Below are 10284 nucleotides of genomic sequence, written 5' to 3'. Positions count from 1 at the left end.
CGCCCAGGAAAGAGAGACAGAAGCCACAAGAGGATCTGGAGCCAGCACTTTTTCCAAACAGGATTTAGAGGGCTTCAATATTGAAGGGGAAAAAGTGGGCAGGAGGGGAAAGGTGGAAGGAAAAAACAGGGAAGGATAGGGTCACATTGTTTTGAGGCTTTGAGCGCTCAGTGAATCCACGTGCTGCATGTGAAAAGGAAGGAGAGGAAGAACAATCATGTATTTCTCGAACTCGGGCAATCTGTGCTTGACCTGTAGATAAACATAAAAATCAAATATGCACGGGTCTCGGGGTGGGTGGGTGGGGCGATTTATAGTCTCCTCTTGTCTCCTCCCTATGAAGATAACCTACTAATTTACATTGTCAGGTAAAAAAGTCTCCCTTTTGAGTCATGTGGCCTTCTATCTTTTTTAGTCTTTTTTTTTTTTTTTTTCCCGAGACGGAGTCCTGCTCTGTCGCCCAGGCTGGAGTGCAGTGGCATGGTCTTGGCTCACTGCAAGCTCCACCTCCCAAGTTCACGCCATTCTCCTGCCTCAGCCTCCCAAGTAGCTGGGACTACAGGTGCCCACCACCACGCCTGGCTAATTTTTTGTATTTTAGTAGAGACGGGGTTTCACCTTGTTAGCCAGGATGGTCTCGATCTCCTGACCTCGTGATCCTCCCGCCTCAGCCTCCCAAAGTGCTGGGATTACAGGCATGAGTTACTGCACCCGGCTGGCCTTCTATCTTATAGCTATCTGTTCAGGAACAAAAGGAAAGGCAGATTTTGTTTTGTTTGTGTGACTCGGTTTCCAAGCTTAACTTTTCCCCTGGGCATAGTGACTTTGGGGTTGAGATTTTGTTTTCTTTGCACATTGTAAAGATGTATCTTTTTATGTCCTTTTTTAAAAAATTTGAGACAGGGTCTGGTCCTGTTACTCAGGCTGGAGTACAGTGGCCTAATTATAGCTCACTGTAGCCTCCATCTCCTGGGTTCAGGTGATTCTCCTGCTTCAGCTTCGCAAGTATGTGGGACTACAGACATGTACTACCAGAACCGGATAATTTTCTTAAAATTTTTAGTAGAGGCAGGGTCTCAGGTATGTTGCCCAAGCTGGTCTTGAACTTCTGAGCTGAAGCAGTCCTCCCAACTTGGCATCCAAAAATGTTGGGATTACAGGTGTGAGCCACCGCACCCAGCCAAAAGATATATATTAAACCATGAAGAACTATGACCTCCTGAGAGCCTCCTCAGAGGGGAATTTGAGTACCTCTTAGAAGCCAGCCCTTTAAATTACCTTCAGGATATTAGACAGGGTGAAGGGAGTTCTGATTGAAAATGCATAGTAGGCCCAGTGTGGTGGCTTATGCTTGTAAATCCAGCATTTGGGGAGGCCAAGGTAGGCATATCACTTGAATTCAGGAGTTTGAGACTAGCCTGGCCAATATGCTGAAACCCTGTCTCTACTACAAATACAAAAATTAGCCAGCTGCGGCGGTGGGCACCTGTAATCCCAGCTACTCAGGAGGCTGAGGCAGGAGAATCCCTTGAACCCGGGAGGTGGAGGTTGCAGTGAGCCAAGATCGCGCCACTGCACTCCAGCCTGGGCAACACAGTGAGACTCTGTCTTACTTAAAAAAAAAAAGAAAAAGGGCCGGGCGCAGTAGGTCATGCCTATAATCCCAGCACTTTGGGAGGCCGAGGCAGGCGGATCAAGAGGTCAAGAGATTGAGACCATTCTGGTCAACGTGGTGAAACCCTGTCTCTACTAAAAATACAACAATTAGCTGGGTGTGGTGGCACACGCCTGTAATCCCAGCTACTAGGGAGTCTGAGGCAGGAGAATCACTTGAACCCGAGAGGCAGAGCTTGAAGTGAGCCAAGATCACACCACTGCACTGGAGCCTGGCAACAGAGCGAGACTCCGTTAAAAAAAAAAAAAAAAAGGAAAACAGAAAAGAATGCACAGTAGATGCAATTCACAGAAAAAAAAGAAAGGATTCTATTTACCCTTTTATATTTGAGCTTTCATAGACTTTTTCTTCTCTTAACCACTGCAGCAAAAATTCACCATGTACCAACCTATCCAAACTTATCCATGGATGAGTCTATCTGGAAGACGGGAGTTTCGATGCTTGTCTTGCTCTGAATGTCTGCTTGTCACCTGCTTAGGGTTATCGACTGTGATTGTGGGACTCGTTGTTGTTCTACAGGACCCCTCTGACTCTGTGGTTTTCTCTACTGGATTAACAATGATAGCCATAGGTGCTTTTTTCATTGTTCTCACTGGAGTGACAGCCCTGTGTACAGTTACAGTTGACGAGAACTTGCAGAAAACCACAAGCCTAAGACTAGGAGTGATACGAAAAAGTGGAAGTCTCCAAAGAACTACAGCGCCTTCCACGACTCACTCAGTCATCGCCAGCACCTCGCTGTAGCTGTACCTGGAACCCTGGCCTCTTCGTCTTTGGAGCTAAGTCTCCTGAGCATTGTTTTTAAATAGAAATAAAATCTGGCTTTTAAAAAACTCCTGAAATTCCAGCAGTTTGGGAGGCCGAGGTGGGTGGATCATGAGGTCAGGAGTTCGAGACTAGCCTGGCCAACGTGGTGAAACCCCATCTTACTAAAAATAGAAAAATTAGCCAGGTATGATGGCAGCCACCTATAATTCCAGCTGCTCTGGAGGCTGAGGCAAGAGAATTGCTTGAACCTGGGAGGCGGAGATTGCAGTGAGCTGAGATTGTGCCACTGTACTCCAGCCTGGGCAACAGGGTGAGGCTCTGTCTCAAAAAAAACTCTTCTGATTATATAATGTTTTTATTCCCTAAAGCATAAGATTCCCTGTGCAGAAGGACCTTCAGGTCATAATGATGCCTCTCAAATTCATGCCATCTGGCCAGGCATGGTGTTGCTCACCTGTAATCCCAGCACTGTGGGAGGCCAAGGTGGGTGGATCGCTTGAGCCCAGGAGTTTGAAACCAGTATGGGCAACATGGTGAAACCCTGTCTCTTAAAAAAAAAAAAAAAAAATTAGCCTGGGCATGGTGGTGGATGTCTATAGTCCCAGGTACTTGGGAGGCTCAGGCAAAAGAATTGCTTGAGCCCAGGAGGCAGAGGTTGCAGTGAGCCGAGATTGTACCACTGCATTCCAGCTTGGATGACAAAATGAGACTGTCTTCCCCTCCCACTCAACAAAAAAATTCCAAGTCGTTGCTGGGTACGATGGCTCACGCCTATAATCCTAGCACTTTGGGAGGCCGAGGCAGATGGATCACCTGAGGGCAGGCGTTCGAGACCAGCCTGGCCAACATAGTGAAACCCCATCTCTACTAAAAATATAACAATTAGCCAGGTGTGGTGGTGCATGCCTGTAATCCCAGCTACTTGGGAGGCTGAGACAGAATCACTGGAACCCGGGAGGTGGGGATTGCAGTGAGCCAAGATCTTGCCATTGCAATCCACGCTGGGTGGCAGAGTAAGACTTGGTATCCAAAAAAAAAAAAAAAAAAAATCCAAGTTGGCCGGGTGTGGTGGCTCACACCTGTAATCCCAGCATTTTGGGAGGTTGAGATGGGTGGATCACTTGAGGTCAAGAATTCAAGACCAGTCTGAGCAACATGGTGAAACCTCATCTCTACTGAAAATACAAAAACTAGCCAGGTGTGGTGGCACGCACCTGTAGTCTCAGCTACTCGGGAGGCTGAGGTGCAATAATTCTTGAACCTGGGATGAAGAGCTTGCTGTGAGCTGACTTCTGAAGCAGGTCTTGGAAAACAACCTTTCTTTCTCCTGCCATTTTTCTCCCCAAGGCAGGAATCTTCTCTCACCTTTCTTCTTGGAGTTGGCTATAAAGAAGTTCTGTGGCCAGGCACAGTGGCTCATGCCTGTAATCCCAGCACTTTGGGAGGCTGAGGCGGGTGGATCACGAGGTCAAGACCATCCTGGCCAACATGGTGAAACCCCATTTCTACTAAAAACACAAAAATCAGCTGGGCATGTTGGCGTGCGCCTGTAGTCCCAGCTACTCGGGAGGCTGAGGCAGGAGAATCGCTTGAACCCAGGAGGAGGAGGAGGTTACAGTGAGCTGAGATCACGCCACTGCACTCCAGCCTGGCGACAAGAGTGAAAACTCCATCTCCCCTCCAAAAAAAAAAAAAGTAAATTCAGTGACACACTTTGTCTGACAGTAGGTGACGATACTCCCATTTCAGAATGGGCTTTAACCCATACCCTGGAAGAAGGAATGTTGTCTGACCTACTTTGTGGGTCAAAATACACCCCACTTCAGAGGAGATGCTGCCATGTACCCTGGAAGAAGGGGCCACAGAGAACATGAAGAATGGGAGGCCTTGCTCTGTTTCTCCACTTCATCTGTTAGATCATGGCCTTTGTGTCCATTTGCATTTCTGTGTGGTTATTCATAACTATCCAGTGCCTAAGAGGACAGGGTTCAGGGAGTTTCCAGAGAGCTGAACACGGGGAGGTTCCTGGAGGATGGCTCACCCAAGAAGGGCAGGGAAGTTCTTTTTTTTTTTTTTTTTTTTGAGACGGAGTCTCGCTTTGTCGCCCAGGCTGGAGTGCAGTGGCCGGATCTCAGCTCACTGCAAGCTGCGCCTACCGGGTTTACGCCATTCTCCTGCCTCAGCCTCCCGAGTAGCTGGGACTACAGGCGCCTGCCACATCACCCGGCTAGTTTTTTGTATTTTTTAGTAGAGACGGGGTTTCACCGTGTTAGCCAGGATGGTCTCGATCTCCTGACCTCGTGATCCGCCCGTCTCGGCCTCCCAAAGTGCTGGGATTACAGGCTTGAGCCACCACGCCCGGCCAGGGCAGGGAAGTTCTGAGCCCCTTTCCCCACACCTCACCCTATGCATCTCTTCATTTGTATCCTTGGTAACATCTTTTTTATTTTTTATTTATTTTTGAGACAGTCTCTGTTGCCCAGGTTGGAGTGCAGTGGCGCAATCTTGGCTCACTGTAACCTCTGCTTCCCATCTTCAAGTGATTGTCCTGACTCAACCTCCCAAGTCGCTGGGATTCCTTTGTCATTACGCCTGGCTAATTTTTGTATTTTTTAATAGAGACAGAATTTCTCCATGTTAGCCAGGTTGGTCTCGAACTCCTGATCTCAAGTGATCTGCCCACCTCAACCTCCCAAAGTGCTGGGATTATAGGTGCCTACCACCATGCCCGGCTACTTTTTTGATTTTTAGTAGAGAAGGGTTTTCACCACGTTGGACAGGCTGGTCTTGAACTCCTGACCTCAAGTGGTCCATGTTGCCTTGGCCTCCCAAAGTGTGAGCCAGTAACATCCTTATCTTTTTTTTTTTTTTTTTGGAGATAGAATCTCACTCTGTAGACCAGGCTGGAATGCAGTGGTGAAATCTCAGTTTACTGCAGGTTCTGCCTCTTGGGTTCAAGGGATTCTCCTGCCTCAGCCTCCTGAGTAGCTGGGATTGCAGACATGAGCCACCACACCAGACTAATGATTGGATTTTTAGTAGACACAAGGTTTTGCCTTGTTGGCCAGGCTGGTCTCAAACTCCTGACCTCAAGTAATCTGCCTGCCTTTGCCTCCCAAAGTGCTGGGATTACAGGCGTGAGCCATCATCCCTTGCCTGGTAACATCCTTTATAATAAACCAGTAAATGTGTTTCCTTGGATTCTGGAAGCTGCATTAGCAAATTACATGAACCCAAAGAGAGGGTTGTGGGAAGCCCAAGTTGAAACAACTCAGAAGTTCTGGAGGCTCAGATTTGTGACTGGTGGGAAGGGAGAGGGCTGTTTGGTGGGAGTGAGCCCTCAGTCTGTGGGGCCTGATGCTATATCAAGGTAGATACTGTCAGAATTGAGGCTGGGCATGGTGCCTCATCCCTGTAATCCCAGCACGTTGGGAGGCCAAGGCAGGTAGATTGCTTAAGTTCAGGAGTTCGAGACTAACCTGGTTAACATGGCAAAAGCCTGTCTCTATAAAAAATACAAAAAACAGGCCAGGTACAGTGGCTCACACCTGTAATCTAGCACTTTGGGAGCCCGAGGTGGGTGGATCACCTGAGGTCAGGAGTTTGAGACCAGCCTGGCCAATATGGTGAAACCCTGTCTCTACTAAAAATACAGAAATTATCCAAGCATGGCGGTGTGTCCCTGTAGTCCTGGCTACTCGGGAGGCAGAGGCAAGAGAATCGCTTGAACCCGGGAGGCGGAGGCTGCAGGAGCCTAGACCGCGTCATTGCATTCCAGCCTAAGTGACAGAGCAAGACTGTGTCTCAGAAAAAGAAGCCAGACACGATGGCACTTGCCTGTGGTCCAGCTACTTGGAAAGCTGAGGTGGAAGGATTGATTGAGCCTCAGAGGTTAAGATTGTGCTACTCCACTCCAGCCTGGGCAACAGAGCTAGACCTTGTTTAAAAGGGGGAAAAAAAATGCCGGGGCAGTCACACATGCCTGTAATCCCAGAACTTTGGGAGGCCAAGGAGAGTGGATCACCTGAGGTCAGGAGTTCAAGATCAGCCTGGACAACATGGTGAAACCCTGTCTCTACTAAAAATACAAAAATTACCCAGGCATGGTGGCAGGCCCCTGTATTCCCAGCTATTTAGGAGGCTGAGGTAGGAGAATCGCTTGAACCCGGGAGGCGGAAGTTGCAGTGAGCCAAGATTGCACCACTGCACTCCAGCCTGGGCAACAGAGACTATGTCAAAAAAAAAAAAAAAAAAAAAAAAAAATTGGAGGACGCCCAGCAGATGTCTGATGTAGAATTGATTGATTGCTTGGTGTGTGGGGAGAAATCCCCACACCTTTGGTCACAGAAGTCTTCTGTGTTCATTGCTGTCGTGGTTAGAGCAGAGAAAAAACAATCGGTGTTTTTTCCGTCAGTGACCACGCTATCCAAAGTGATCTACAGATTCATTTCAGTCCCTATCAGAATACCAATGACATTGTCACAGAGATAGAAAAAAAAAATCCTAAAGTTCATATGGAACCAATATGAGTCCACATATCCAAAGCAATCCTGAGCAAAAGAAGAAAGGTAGGCAGGGCGTGGTGGCTCACACCTGTAATCCCAGCACTTTGGGAGGCTGAGGCAGGTGGATGACCTGAGGTCAGGAGTTCAAGACCAGCCTGACAAATAGGGTGAAACCTTCTTTCTACTAAACATACGAAAAATTAGCCGAGCGTGATGGCGGACACCTGTAGTCCCAGCTACTCAGGAGGCTGAGGCAGGAGAATTGCTTGAACCCGGGAGCCGAGATCGCACCATTGCACTCCAGCCTGAGCAACAAGAGTGAAACTCTGTCTCACACACACACACAAAGCTAGAGGCCACATGTGGTCTCTCCCACTGGTAATCCCAGCGTTTTGGGAGGCCAAGGCGGTTGGATCATTTGAGGTCAGGAGTTCAAGACCTGCCTGGCCAACATGGCAAAACCCCATCTCTACAAAAAAAAAAAAAAAAAATACAAGAAATTAGTTGGGGGCTGGGTGTGGTGGCTCACGCTTGTAATCCCAGCATTTTGGGAGGCCAAGGCCGGTGGATCTCCTGAAGTCAGGGGTTTGAGACCAGTCTGGTCAACATGGCAAAACCCTGTCTCTACTAAAAATACAAAAAAAAATTAGGTTTGGCGTGCCTGTAGTCCCAGCTACTTAGGAGGCTGAAGCAAGAGAACTGCTTGAACCTGGGAGGCGAAGATGGTAGTGAGCCATGATCATGCCACTGTACTCCAGACTCCAGCCTGGGTGACATGTCGAGTGAGACCCTGTCTCAAAAAAAAAAAAAATTAGGTGTTGCGTTGTGTGCCTGTAGTTCCAGCCACCCGGGATGCTGAGGTGGGAGGATCACTCAAGCTGTGAGCTGGGAGGTTGAGGCTGTAGTGAGCCAAGATGGCACCACTCCAGCCTAAAACAAGATTTGTTTCAACAAAACTAAGTTGTAGAATGCTGAGATATTACTTTATCATAAAACTAAGGTAAGGCCGGGCACGGTGGCTCAAGCCTGTCATCCCAGCACTTTGGGAGGCTGAGACGGGCGGATCACGACGTCAGGAGATCGAGACCATCCTGGGTAACACGGTGAAACCCCATCTCTACTAAAAAATACAAAAAAAAACTAGCCGGGCGATGTGGCAGGCGCCTGTAGTCCCAGCTACTCGGGAAGCTGAGGCAGGAGAATGGCGTAAACCCGGGAGGCGGAGCTTGCAGTGAGCTGAGATCCGGCCACTGCACTCCAGCCTGGGCGGCAGAGCGAGACTCCGTCTCAAACAAAAAAAAAGAAAAAACCAAGGTAAAATTTCTAGTTGGTCATTGAATTTAATATTATTTCACCACCAAAGAAATATTCTTATTGGCCTGATGTGTTTTCCTTGATATGTCAAAGTGCTTTTGTCACAAAGGAGAGCAGGTGTAACTGTGAAAACTGCATTAGATCTATAGGTTGTACCAATGTCACTTTCTTGGTTTTGGTATTTGATAGTTAACACTGGGGGAGGCTGAGAAGGGTCTATGGAACTTCCCTATACATTTCTTGGGACCCTCTGATGAATCTATAATCATCTCAAAATGAAAAGTTAAAGACATTTTAGTTTCATAAAATTATGTAAATGAAATAGAATACCCAATGTTGATTTTTCTCATTTTACATTTTAAAGGGAACCCAAAATGTGGTTGTAATGGTAAGAACTAGCCACAAGGTGTCACCAGTGGTCTATCATAACCTTCTAAAACTCACAAGCCACCCACTCCCTCTGCCACCCCCAAGAAAAGAATTGTTTTGATGAAGAAAGGATGTGACTTTTTTTTTTTGAGACAGTCTCACTGTGTTGCCCAGGCTGGAGTGCAGTGGCACGATCTCCGCTCACTGCAACTTCCATCTATCCCAGGTTCAAGTGATCCTCCGGCCTCAGCCCCCCAGTAGCTGGAATTACTGGCACATGCCACAACGCCCAACTGACTTTTTTATTTTTAGCAGAGACGGGGTTTCATCATGTTGGCCAAGCTGGTCTCAAACTCCTGACTTCAGGTGATCCACCCATCTCGGCTTCCCAATGTGCTGGGATTACAGGCATGAGGCACCATGACTGGCTGGATGTGGCTATTTTAAAACTGCCGTATTTAACTATTGCTGTTTTTCTGATTGGAAGCACTGTAAAATCCCAATATCGTTTTTTGTTTGTTTGTTTGTTTGTTTTTTTGAGACAGAGTCTTGCTCTGTTGCCCATGCTGGAGCGCGGTGGCAAGATGCAACCTCTGCCCCCTGGGTTCAAGTTTGGTGATTCTCCTGCCTCAGCCTCCCAAGTAGCTGGGATTACAGGTGTCTGCCACCACACCCGGCTAATTTTTGTATTTTCAGTAGAGACATAGTTTCACCATGTTGGTCAGGCTGGTCTTGAACTCCTGTCCTCAAGCAGTCTACTCGCCTCGGCCTCCTAAAGAGATGGGATTACAAGCATGAGCCACCGCACTCTGTTTATCTTATTCTTTTATAGGTGCAAATACAGAAACCATAAGAAAAGGAATAGGGTTTTGTTGTTGTTTTTGAGATGAAGTCTCGTCCTGTTGCCCAGGCTGGAGTGCAGTGGTGCGATCTTAGCTCACTGCAAGCTCCGCCTCCCAGGTTCACGCCATTCTCCTGCCTCAGCCTCTCAAGTAGCTGGGACTACAGGTGCCCGCCACCTCGCCCGGCTGATTTTTTTGTATTTTTTTTTTTAGTAGAGACGTCCTTTTACTGCGTTAGCCAGGATGGTCTCAATCTCCTGACCTTGTGATCCAGCCAGTCTCGGCCTCCCAAAGTGCTGGGATTACAGGCGTGAGTCACTGCACGCAGCCGCAGGAATAGGGTTTAAAGGTGGCAAATTAGACATTCTCTAGAGGAATGCCACCTCTCAAAGTTTGGTTCCTGGAGCAGCAGCACTGCCAGGGCCTAAGAATTTGTAAGAAGTGCAAAACCACAGGCCTTACCCTAAAGCTACCAAATTAGATTCTTCTTCTTTCATATTTTTGAGGCAGAGTCTCATTCTGTCACCCAGGCTGGAGTGCAGTGGCGTGATCTTGGCTCGCTGCAACCTCTGCCTAGCGGGTTCAAGCTATTCTCCTGCCTCAGCCTCCCAAGTAGCTGGGATTACAGGTGTGGGCCACCACACCCAGCTAGCTTTTATATTTTTAATAGATATGGGATTTTCTCATGATGGCCAGGCTGGTCTTGAACTCCTGACCTCAGATGATCCATCTGCCTTGGCCTCCCAAAGTGCAGGGATTACAGGTGTGAGCCACCACGACCGGCCAGATTCTTCACTTTGTTGTTGTTGTT

General features: G+C 47.9%; 1 long non-coding RNA gene across 1 annotated transcript in view; it reads left to right on the top strand.

Annotated features, from left to right (window-relative positions):
* LOC108541228 (uncharacterized) overlaps nt 1-2508 on the top strand; it is an 8115-nt gene extending 5607 nt beyond the window's left edge. Inside the window, exon 3 of the long non-coding RNA XR_001888911.1 lies at nt 2042-2508. This is a non-coding gene — a long non-coding RNA (uncharacterized LOC108541228). The remainder of the gene's footprint in view (nt 1-2041) is intronic.
* Nucleotides 2509-10284: the final 7776 nt, after the last annotated feature.

Source organism: Rhinopithecus bieti, unplaced genomic scaffold, assembly GCF_001698545.2.
Source record: "Rhinopithecus bieti isolate Rb0 unplaced genomic scaffold, ASM169854v2 scaffold_19459, whole genome shotgun sequence".
Classification (NCBI taxonomy): domain Eukaryota; kingdom Metazoa; phylum Chordata; class Mammalia; order Primates; family Cercopithecidae; genus Rhinopithecus; species Rhinopithecus bieti.
Note: the sequence above shows the minus strand (reverse complement) of the source record. Positions and strands in the feature narration are given on the sequence as shown.